The sequence below is a fragment of the Enhydra lutris genome, unplaced genomic scaffold (genome assembly GCF_002288905.1).
Source record: "Enhydra lutris kenyoni isolate GAN:26980312 unplaced genomic scaffold, ASM228890v2 scaffoldscaffold22, whole genome shotgun sequence".
Lineage (NCBI taxonomy): Eukaryota > Metazoa > Chordata > Mammalia > Carnivora > Mustelidae > Enhydra > Enhydra lutris.
In genome coordinates this window covers 13,201,926-13,214,545 of record NW_019154106.1, presented here as the reverse complement: position 1 = coordinate 13,214,545, position 12,620 = coordinate 13,201,926, and positions in this window count along the sequence as shown.

Sequence of the window (12,620 nt, the reverse complement as noted above, 5' to 3'; positions counted from 1 at the left end):
GCCCCATATATCATATTTTCTTTATCTACTCGTCCATCAATGGAAATTTCAGTTGTTTCGGTGTCTTGGCTATTGTGAATAAGGCTGCAGTGAACATAGAAGTTCACAGAACTCTCTGAGATCCTGATTTCAGTTCCTTTCGCTGCATACCCAGAAGTGGGATTGCAGAGCCATATAATAGTTCTCTTTTTCACTCTTCCTAACTTTTTAAGGAACCTCCATACCGTTTTCTTTGGAGATCTGCCCTGGCCACTGATGCCCACCCCTGGCCCTTCATCTCAGTTTTGCTGCCACCCAGGGGCCATTTCACGCCATGCAGGGTTGTCTCCAAGAATCCCTTTTAGGACAGTGGTTCTTGAAAAGAAAGTGGAGGTGGAGGGAAGAGGAAAGCGTATCTAAGGATATGGTTGGGGAGCCAGGAGACTATGAGTTGCAAAAGTCCCACAGGTGATTCTGACATGTGTGCCTCCACCCTGTGCTGTCAGGGACCCACGGACTGAGGCAAAGCTCCAGAAACAAGAAAGAGGTGGGAGGGGGAACTAGGACAATCCTGTTTTCACCAGCACCAAGAATGCATGTGAGCTGTTGCTTCCAAAGGGTTTCTGCTCCGCCTTGTGGATGAGCCAGTGTTTTGTTTCTCACACAATTCTCCAGCCAGTAAAGCCAGGAACAGGGAAGTTAAGAAATGGCCTTGCCTAAAAATTCATACAGAAAACCACGAGGAGGGACTTGTATCAAATATATATAAAGAACTCTGAAAATGCGATAATAAAAGACAAATCAGAAAAGGGTCTAAACAGACATTTCTCCAAAGAAGATATACAGAAGGCGAATGTGCAAATAAAAAGATGCTGAACATCAGCAGCCATCGGGGAAAAGCCACGCAAAAACGCAAAAACATACCACTTCGGACCCACTAGGACAGCTAGAATCAAGAAGACAGGTGTTGGCGAGGATGCAGAGAAACCAAAACCCTCACAACAACACTGAAACATGATGCATTCGCCCAGGAAACAATCTGGAAGTTTCCCAAAAGGTTAAATATCGAGTTCACCTATGACCCAGCAATTCCACTCCTCAACAGAGACCCAGCAGAAATGAACCCCATGTCCACAGAAAAGCATACACCTGTATGTTCATGAGCATTCCTGGTAACAACCAAAAAGTGAAGGCAGTCCCAGTGCCTATCAAAAATAATGTGGTGTCACCATACACGAGTGTTACTTGACAATAAAAAGGAATGGGGCATTGACATATGCTATTACACGGATGAATCTTGAAGACATTACGCTAAGTGATGTTTGTCCTTCTTTCTTTTTTTTTTTTCCTTTTCTCATTTGTTTTGTTTCTTAAATTCCACATGCATGAAATCACATGGTATTTGTCTTTCCCTGGCTGACTTAGCATTTTACTTTCTAGCTCCAACCCTATTGTTGCAAATGGCAAGATTTCCCACTTTTATATAGCTGAGTAATATTCGTGTGTGTGTGTGTGTGTGTGTGTGTGTGTGTGTGTGTACACCATATCTATACCACATCTTTATCCATTCATCTTTCCATGGACAATTGGGCTGCTTCCACAGTTTGACTATTGTAAATAATGCAATAAACATCAGGGGACATGTATCCCTTTGAATTAGTGTTTTTGTATCCTTTGGGTAAATACTCAATAGTGTGATTACTAGGTCATAGGGTAGTTCTATTTTTAACTTCTTGAGGACTCCTCATACCATTCTTCAGAGTGACTGCACCAGTTTGCATCCCCACCAACAGCGCAAGAGCGTTCCCCTTTCTCCACATCCTCATCAACACTGTTATTTCTTGTCTTTTTCATCCTGGCCATTCTGACAGGTGTGAGGTGGTACCTCATTGTAGTTTTGATTTTCATTTCCCTGATGATGAGTGTTGTTGAGCATCTTTTCTTATGTCTGTTGGCCAACTGAATGTCTTCTTTGGAGAAATGTCTGTTCATGTCTTCTGCCCATTTTTTCATTGGATTATTTGGTTTGGGGATGGTGAGTTGTGTCAGTTCTTTATATATTATGGATACTAACCTTTTATTGAATATGTCATTTGCAAATACCTTCTATGACTCAGTAGGTTGCCTTTTAGATGTGTTGACCATTTCCTTCGCTGTGCAGAAGCTCTCCATTTTGATGTCCAAATAGTTTGGTTTTGCTGTTGTTTCCCTTGCCTCAGGAGACCTATCTAGAAAAATGTTGCTATGGCTGATGTCAGAGAAATTACTGCCTGTGTTCTCTTCTAAGATCTTTATGGTTTTAGGTCTCACATGTAGGTCTTTAATCATTTTTGTGCTCAATGTAAGAAAGTGGTCCAGTTTTATTTTTTTTTGCATGCAGCTGTCCAGTTTTCCCAGCACCGTTTTTTGAAGAGACTGAGAATGGAAGTGCTTTTGCTATGAACATCTCTTGAATGTGCTGGGGGCTGGATTACACCCTTCCCTTGCACATACTGGAGACCATACTCACAGATATTCTATATGCTCCCTGCTTCCGGAGGCTTTGATAGGGAGGCAAATGTGTGTGTGGCATCTTACAGAAGATGCCTTTTTCATTTTGGGGATAGAAGAGTCAGAGAATTAGTTGACAACCAGCCTAAAACAGATCAGACCAGGTCTGAAGAAAAGAACAAGGATAAGGTCATGGCAGGGCTGGGGAGCATGGTAGGTTCAGGAAAGCAGATTCTCTTGCCAGTTCCCAACCAGTGAGAAGGCTTAACTCTACCTTCCCAGGCCCAGCTGCTTCTCACCCCACGTTTAATTATTATTGGGGGAACAAATTATCCCAAAATTTAGCAGCTTGCAACAGCCATTTTATTAGGCACCTGTATTCTACGATTCAGGGATTTGGACAGGGCACAGGGTAGACGGGTGACCTAAGGGATGACTCGTTTCTATTCCATGATGCCTGAGGCCTCAACTGGGTAGAGGTAGAGACTCAGGGCAGATGTGACAGCTGGAGGCTGGAATCTTCTAGCATCCATTCCCTTGCATGTCAGGTGCCTTGCCTGGGTAGACTGATGGATGGAATGACAACAGAGTGCCTACGTGTTGGCTTCCCCATGCATCTTGGTTTCCTTGGAACATGGCCTGAGGGTAGGAAGCAATCTTCCGAGGTGGCCCAGTGCTTCAAGCACCAGTGTTCTCACATGTCAGGCAGAAGCTGCATCACCATTTATGCCTCAGCCTGGGAAGTCCAAAGCAACTTCCCCACCTGCTCTACTGATAAAGATGGTCACAAGCCCACCCAGATTAATGGTCACAGATGTCCCAGCAGGAGGAAAGTCAAGAAATTTGGGGGTCTTGTGTCAGGGAAGAGGCAAGCTCAGGAGTATACGTAGACAGACTCTTTGCAGAGGATCTTCCCTGTTTCCAGAAGAATCCAGGGAGAGAACCTCTCAGGTATAATACCGAACAAAAGAAGCTAGACACAAAAGAGTGCATACCAGGACCTGAATAGACATTTCTCCAAAGACAACATCCAGATGGCCAGCAGACCCATGAAAAAATGCTCAACATCACTCATCATCAGGGAAATGCAAGTCAAAACTACAATGATATATCACCTCACACCTGTCAGATAAAAAAACACAGGAAACAACATGTGTTGATGAGGATGTGGGAAAAGGGGAACGCTCTTGTGCTGTTGGTGGGAATGCAACCAGAAAGACCAGGGCACCTGGGTGGTTCAGTTGGTTAAACGTCTGACTCTTGATTTCAGCTCAGGTCATGATCTCAGGGTCATGAGATCAAGCCCTGCATCGGGCTCCACACTCAGCTTGGAGTCTGCTTGAGATTCTCTCTCTCTCTCCCTCTCCCTCTGCCCACCACCCCCCACCCCGGCTCATGCACTCTCTCCCTAAATAAATAAATAAAATCTTTAAAAAAGAAAATAGAATTTCCATATAATCCAGTAATTCCACTTCTGGGTATTTACCTGAAGAAAACAAAAACAGTAATCTGAAAACATATATGCACTCCTATGTTTATAGCAGCATTAGTCATAATAGCCAAAAATATGGGAGCAACTCAAGTGTCCATCTATAGATGAATGGATAAAGAAGACATGGTCTAGGGGCGCCTGGCTGGCTCATTCAGTAGAGCATTCCACTTTTGATCTCAAAGTCATGAGTTCAAGCCCCTCACTGGGCATAAAGCTTACTTTTAAAAAAAAAAGAAAGAAAGAAGATGTTGTATTCCACAATGGAATACAACTCGGTCACAAAAAAGAATCAAATCTTGCCATTTACAACAACATAGATGGATCTAGAGGGTGTTATGCTAAGTGAAATAAGCCAGACAGAGAAAGACAAATACCATATGATTTCACCTCTACATGGAATCTGAAAAATCAAATAAACAAAACAACAACAAAATAGAAACAGACTTGGGAGCACCTGGGTGGCTCAGTGGGTTAAGCCGCTGCCTTCAGCTCGGGTCATGATCTCAGGGTCCTGGGATCGAGTCCTGCATCGTGCTCTCAGCTCAGCAGGGAGCCTGCTTCCCTCTCCCTCTCTCTCTGCCTACCTCTCTGCCTACTTGTGATCTCTGTCTGTCAAATTAAAAAAAAAAAAAATCTTTAAAAAAAAAAATAGAAACAGACTCATACATATGGAGAACAAATCGGTGGTTACCAGAGGGGAGGGAAGGTGGCTGAAATTGGTGAAGGGGGAGAGGACTAAGAGGTACAAACTTCCAATTATAAAATAAAGAAGTCACGAGGATGAAACACATAGCATAAGAAATATAGTCTGGAATACTATAATACCATTGTGTGGGGGCAGGTGGTGACTCACTTATCGTGGTGAGCATTTCATCATGTATATAATTGTTGAATCGCGATACTATACCCCTGAAACTAGTAGGTCATACTTCAAGTTAACATCCTTTTAAGAAGGTGCCTACTGTATGAGTCTATGTATGTGACACTCAAGGACAAAACTGATGGCCAGAACAGTGGTTGTCTGGGGGTGGGTGCAAAGGGGTACAAGGAAGGGAGCCTTCTGAACTCTGGTATGTTCTCTATCTTGATCTGAGTGGTGGTTACACAAATGTGTTCATACCTAAAAAACCATCAAGCTCTACACTTAAAATTCATGCACCCAACACACTAGGTCAATAAAAAATCTTGAAAAGAATTATGAGGCAGGAGCACTCACCCTCTATCCCTGTCGCCGCCAGCTTTAAGTGTTGTAGATAAGCAGTTTCTGGGGCATCTGGGTGGCTCAGTGGGTTAAAGCCTCTGCCTTTGGCTCAGGTCATGATCTCAGGGTCCTGGGATCGAGCCCCAGCTCTCTGCTCGGTGGGTGCCTGCTTCCCCCTCTCTCTCTGCCTGCCTCTCTGCCTACTTGTGATCTCTCTCTCTCTCTCTCTCTCTCTGTCAAATCAATAAATAAAATCTTTAAAAAGAAAGGAAGGAAGGAAGGAAGGAATGGAGGGAGGGAGGGAGAGAGAGAGAGAGAAAGGAAGAGAGAAAGAAAGAGAGAGAGAGAAAGACCATTTCCCAGGCCTCCCCTTCCATCTGGGGAGTGGAGTCGGGGAGGCTCTCCCCAGGGGCCAGTCAGTTCCAGCCCCTGCTCTCACCTTTCTGCCCCTACTTCCTTCCCAGTTTCAGGACCCCAAAGTCAGTGCTGGAAAGGCCAGGACCTTAGGGAGTTTATTTGCCCCCCTTTTATGGAAGAGGAAAGCAGGAGGCAGGAGGGTGGCCAGACTTGGTGTGTGCACTGAGAGAGGTAGGCAGCCTAGGACGACAGACCTCCCATAACTCCCAGCCCAGGGCGTCTCACCACCCCAGACACAGAACCCCGCTCCCTCCCCTCCCTGGGAAGCTGAGCTCTCTGTGACCCGGGGCAGATTAGTGAGGTCTTTGTACAGCCCTGCCCGCCCCCCTAGATGGGAGTTTCTAGAAAGCAGGAAGGTTTATTACTAGATATGATGCTGGGACGCACCCAGCTGGGTAGGGCTCCAACGGGGTAGGGCAGACAGACCCCACTGGCCCCTCCTCAGGGTTCTCCCAGATGACCAGGCCCTCAGCTCACCACTCCCAGAATTTCCAGGGCTTTGGGAACAAGAAGAGATGCTTTTGCTTTCCACCGGGACTGCGGAGGCCAGAGCAGGTGCCGGCATCTTTAAGGACTGAAATGCAAGCCTCAACCTGGACAGTCAAGGCCTTTCCTGAGCTGACTCAGCCCTTCCCAGCCCGTCTACCCACCCAGGCCCATTTCCACGTGTTCCACAGTCAACTCCTGTTACCGGCTAATCTGTGTTCCCTGCCAAAATTCATATGTTGACATCCCCAACTCTGTACCTCAAATACAGATACCTATGTTTGGAGATAGGGTCTTTAAAGAAGTAACTAAGTTAAAACGAGGTCCTATGGGTGGGCCCTGATCCAATAAGACCAGTGTCATTATACAGAAGGGTTTGGGACACAGACTCTCATGGAGGAAAGACCGCGTGAAGACACAGGGAGATGGCGGGACTGTCTACAAGCCAAGGACAGAGGCCGGAAAGGAAACCGACCTGCCAGCACCTTGATCTCAGACTTCCAGCCTCCAGAATGGCGAGACATTGTAGTTTAAGCCACCGTTGTAGTTTAACGTTGTAGCCAGTGTTGTAGTTTAAGACAAGTTGTATCTTGTCATGGCACCCAAGCAGACCAAGTCCACGCTCATCGTCGTGAGTATCACATGTTCGCAGACAGCCTTTGTCCAAGCTGACCTCCCCACCCCCGCCGGGGTGCGGTCCCTTCCCTCTTCCTCCCAGACTCTGACCAACCACAATTTCCCCGTCTAGCTACCTGCTCATCTCCCTTCAAGATCCCCGAGTCAGCAAACTGCTCTGCACAGTCCAGCTCTGTCCACGTGTCGCCATTATAATCTCAATGACACCATCCTGGGGGTCATTGCCAGACTTTTACCCCGAGACAGGGGCTGTACCTGCCTTTTCGCCACATGCCCAGCATGAACAGATGGCCTGATAAAATGTCTGTTGGACTAAACTGAATGGAGGAATTTGCTGAGGGCCTTAGCACAGCTCTGACGGGGTCTCTGGCTGCAGGCCCCATGGCTCCCCTTCAGTGCCTCTGCCCTGCTCGCTGCTGCACAAACTCTAAGGAGTCCTCTAAGGTCAGTAGGAATTAGCACTGCCTTAGGGATGTACATTCTAAAACAAAAGCTCTGGGGGCAGGGTGGGACGGGGTGGGGGGGGTGGAGTTTAACCCCCAGATACGGGTCATTAGTGATGACAGCACAGGCTACCAGGGGCTGCCCACTGCAGACTTGAGGGGAGGGAAGTCCTTTCCCACTTTCCGAGTACCCCAAAACTTGAGTCTGTTGTTCCTTCCTGGGTCAGACCAGCCCTAACGTGAATCTGAAGGGGTGTGTGTGTGTGTGTTTGTGGTGGGGGGGATGGTTATGTGTGGATCCTGGGGTGGAAAAGACCCCAAACTCCAGTGCGTGGGGAAGCAGGGATAGAGCCTTCTGCTACACTGGAGAAAAGAGCATCTGAAGCTCAGACAGGCCTGGGGCTGGACATCTTTGCTGATTCAGTGAGCCAGGAAAGCGGACATCTGGCTGGACCCGGTGCTGAGCCCGGAACACAGAAGGATCCTGTTTGGGGCCAGACTGGCAGGGGTTAACAAAGAACGGCAGGTTGCTTCTGGAAAACAAAAGCCTGGGTCAATAGACCTGCAGTTGCAGTCTTTGATGATCGATGAGGGCAAAGGCTCCAGGGGCAGATGCTGCCAGCCAGTATCTCTGAATCGCCTAGAACAGAGCAATTCAGGAAATCCAGGCTAAGGCTTGAGTGGCCCTGTGGTCTGTCTGTCCTGGGGCCAACATCCTCAGAGCCCCAGGCTCCCTCTCCCCACCCAGAGGACCCCCGGGGATCAGACTGGAAGGAACCCCAGGCGTCCTCCACCTCAGTTCTTAATCTGGGGTCCCTGGTTAACAATCCAGCCATCTGTGAACTTGGACTGAGGGGAAAAATGGTCACACGCCTATAACTGAAAATTAGCATTTTTTTCCTATTGTGAACCCAAGCATCAAACCACAGTAGAATCTGGAGTACCTAGGGCTTTGTCACTAAGAATAATGGCAGGTTTTTTTCATAGCTCATTAGTCATTGCAGTATTCTTAAAACATTGTTAATATTACCACCTCAAAATTGTAGTACGATTGGACTTCCCACCAGATCTTGTTTTGTGTTACTAAATAAATATATATACCACAAATCTGTTTTTTAATATTTTGATAGCTTTATTTCAGTATCGTTAGTTTCCTTTGTGATACTATGTATTTTATTTTACCGGCCCACCAGAAGGGTCTATGGCACAAAAAGAGCTAAGAACTCCTACTTTTGTTCCATACCCACCATAGATGGGAACCGGGGCCCAGAGCAGGCAATGCTTTTCCTGGATGGATGGATGGATGGATGGATGGATGGATGGATGGATGGATGTGTGGATGGACAAATGATAAAAATACCATTGTAATAACAATAGTAATAACCCTAACTGACTGCCTACCCCGAGCCAAGCACATTTTTATTTATTTTTTTTAATTTATTTATTTGACAGACAGAAATCACAAGTAGGCAGAGAGAGGAAAGGAAGCAGGCTCCCCGCTGAGCAGAGAGCTGGACGCGGAGCTCAATCCCAGGACCCTGGGATCAATGACCCGAGCCGAAGGCAGAGGCTTTAACCCACTGAGCCAACCAGGGGCCCCCAAGCACATTTTTAAAGTAATTTAAGCCTCGGGGCGTCTGGGTGCCTCAGCTGATTGGGCGTCCAACTCTTGATTTTGCCTCAAGTCATGATGTCAGGGTCATGAGATCAATCTCCACGTTGGGTTCCACACTGGGTGGAGAACCTGCTTACGATTCTCTCTCTCCCTCTGCTTCTGCCACTCCCCATGGCTCACATTCTCTCTCTCTCTCTCTCTCTAAAAATAAATAAATCTTTTAAAAAAATTAAGCCTCATGACAGCCCCATCTGGAAGATGTTATATCCCCACTGCACAGACAAGAAAACTGAGGCATAAAGATGTGACTTACCAAGGCCACTCCGTTAGCAAATGGAAGAGCCAGAGTTGAAACCGGCGAGCCCACACTCTGAACCTCCCTGCTCTGTGACTACCCAGGCCAGATAATCACGGTTTGGGGCTTAGCTCTGGAGTCAGAGACCAAGGTCTCAATTCCAGCTCTGCCTCTTGCAAAGCTGCATGACTCCGAGCAACTCACTCCCACAAACATTTTTCTCATCCATAACATAAAGACAGTTACATCATCTCCATCACTGGGTCATCTGTGGACTCACAAGGCATGGAATGCACTTAGCACAGGGACTGGTATACAGTAAGTGCTCAACAGTTCAGTCCTCATGGAGAAACTAAGGCACAGACACATTTAAAAGGGTAATTGGTGCCTCCATGCTAAGAGTTCCAGAAATTATGAAAATAAAAGGCTCAAGGCTAAGAACCTAGATCTCAGCTTCTAGCAAGACCCCTAGCGATCAGGAGTTAGCAAGTGCCCATTGGGACTGTGCTTTTGTTTTGGGGGTGAGGGGAAAGGTTGAGACAGCAAGCACATCTGCGAACATGCCAGAGCTAGGGTCTTCCTTCCAAAGAGCACAGTATGGAAGGGGGAACAGAACAACTTGATAGCAGAGAACCCTGACAGACACTGCCTCGGCCAGCGGGGCACGGCTAAATGAACAAATGATAGGGGCACCTGGGTGGCCGCTCAGTCAGAGCGTCCGACTCTTGATTTCTGCTCAGATTGTGGGATCAGGCCCCTCATCGGGCTCCACGCCCAGCAGGGAGACTGCTTCCCTCTCACTCTCTCCCCTGTGTCTACTCCTCCCCTGCTCTCACTCTAATATAAATCTTTTTTAAAAATGACCAAATGATAGGTCATACTGAGAGCATGCACCTTCGATAGAATGAGAATGGCCCTTGACTTCTCCCTCCCAAAAACCTAAAATCCCTTTCTAATCACAGGAAAAACATCAGATACTCTCACATTGAAGGACATGCTACAAATTACCAGACAAGGTCAAGGTCACCAAACTACACCATCAAGGTCATCAAATACAAGGAAGGTCTGAGAAACGGTCCCAGGCTAGGGGAGCCTACGGAGACGTGACAGCTAAATGTTAATGGGGTATCTGGGATGGGATCCTGGAACAGAAAAGGGGATGTTTGGTAAAAGCTAAGGACTGTGAATGAAGTGTGGACTTGAATAAATAATAATGCATCAATATTGCTTCGTTCGTTGTAGCAAATGTACCATACAAATGTAAACTATTAAAATTAGGGCAAACTGGGCGTGGGCTTAGAGCAACTCTCTGTACTATTTCAGCAACATGTCTGTAAATCAGAATCCATCCTAAAATAAAAAGAATTCTTTTTTCAAAAAAATGTTAGTGGTACATCTGGGCAGCAATGTTCCAGGCAGATTTCTGAGTCTTACTTCTCCATGTTTTCTCCATGGCCCAACACGAACATTTTGCTTTTGCCATCAGAAGAAAATTCAGTAAACTTTGTTTCAAAAAAATGAATGAACGGGTGTTTGGCCCTTTGGAGACAGAGCGCTACATAAATAAAAGTATAATTAGAGTCGTTTCTCCAGCAGCGATTAAAACCCACTTTATCATTCTGTGCCCAGGAGGCTCTAGCCACGAGGGCCTGGCCCGGTGCCCTCTGCAGGGCAGGGTGGTGTTCCTCTGAGCCCTGCCAGCACTCTTCTGTCTGCGATCAATCAGCGCTTACTGGTAGAGGAAGAGAGGGGGCCAGGCAGCCGGTGCAAAGGTCAAAGGTCTCGTCCCAGGTGAGCTGAAGCTTCTGGCTCAGTGAGACGCTAAGGTAGAGAGATCCTGTCCACCAGCTTCGGCCTGCTCTGGGCCATCGGCCAAGGAATGACTGCTCCATCAGACTGGCCTGTTTCCCTCCAGTCCCCTCGGGACAGGCAGTGACCATGGTAGATGGCTGGACCCCATTTGGGGACAGGACACTGGAAGGAGGAAGAGCTAAGTGGGCAGCAACCCTTCAGAAGACTCTCCCCAACACGGGCCATACCACCCAGACCCCAAGGGCACCAAGGGCAAAGGCCAGCTTGTTCTCAGGCTCAGCCCAATCCCCAAACACCAATTCCAGCTCCTGGATCACAGGGAATATGAGGCCACTCCTTCGGATCCACTCCTGTTCGGTTCCCAAAGGCTTCCTCTGTAGTCTGGTATCCAGTTCATACATGGCCGGGCTCTTGGTGACAGCCTCAGGAGCACGGAATAGGGGAGGGATGGTGTTGAGACATTTCTAATGGTGATGAGAGAGGGACAAGGTTCTCTGAGAAGGGACACCTCAGCTTTCCTAACATGTAGGAAAAGGGTTGAGAAAGAGGCTTGATTCCTTTATAAACACACTGAGCTATTGCCTTCAGCCCACAAGGCTGCACATTTATTCTGTATTATTACTCTTCCAGAGCTCATTCAACTCTTCAGAAAATGCCTTCAGGGCCACCTTTGACCAAAATTGATCAGCTTCCTTGATTGCCCAAAGTATTCCCCAATGCAAGCATCCAAGTGACTTTCAGCTGTTTCCAAAATCCAAATCCAGGCAAAAGACCAACACCACCTGCCCCTCTGAGGCCACTCCCGAGAACCCCAGGCACGGCCTGAGAAACGGCACCACCACAAGCATGTTACAATCTCCGTAATAGTATTTGTCACACACCTGCCTTCACACTCAAAGCTGGAGTGGGTTGCCCTCTCTCCAGGGCTCCTGACAAAGGCCCTGAACCATTCCTCAGGCAGCAGAGGAGTGTGGGACACCCCGACCACACAGCAGATCTGCCTCTGCCTTCCCTGAAAGCGGATTTGTGTCACTAATGAGTCTTAAGTGTTTGGCTTGGGCTCCTGCCAGTCCTACTCCTACAAGGGAAAAGAGAATGGGAGAGAACAGGAAAAAGCTCACACCAGCTCAGCTCTGCTAGGCCCTGGGAGGGCTGGCACAGGGGTTGCCCGGCACCAACCCACCAGGGGTGCACCCGGGCACTGACTTGGGGCCCCTCCACCTTTCTGCCCCCTCTACTTCAGAGAGCTTCTCAAAATGCAGATTCCTGGGCACAACCACTGGATTGAAGGCCTGGAGGTAGGCCCAGGAATGTGCATTTCAGTAAGCACCGCAGGAGACTGTGATGCCTGGTGAAGGTTAAGAACCACTGCTCTAAGGGGTCTGTGATGGAATTTCAGGCTGCTGTGTATATATGCATTTTACTAGGGAGTCCACAGCTTTGGTCAAATGCTCAAATTAGGTCAATCGCCCCCCATGGCCCCTAAAATAATATAACATAATGTAACATAACATAGCAAGCTAAGAAATGCTAGTGGATGGGATGATTTCCCAATTCAGGTGTAGCTCTGATCTGTGACTCAGTTCAGGCCCCACCAAGGAGAGGTCCACAGGGGCCTCTCTTCTCAGCAAGCATCAGGGAAAGAGGTTGGTGGGCCTGGGGAATCAAGGATGACAGAGAAGGCCGAGGAGGATGTCAGGGCCCAGTGGACATTCCAGAATGCACGGGGAAAGGCCCCTTAGAGATCACAGAAG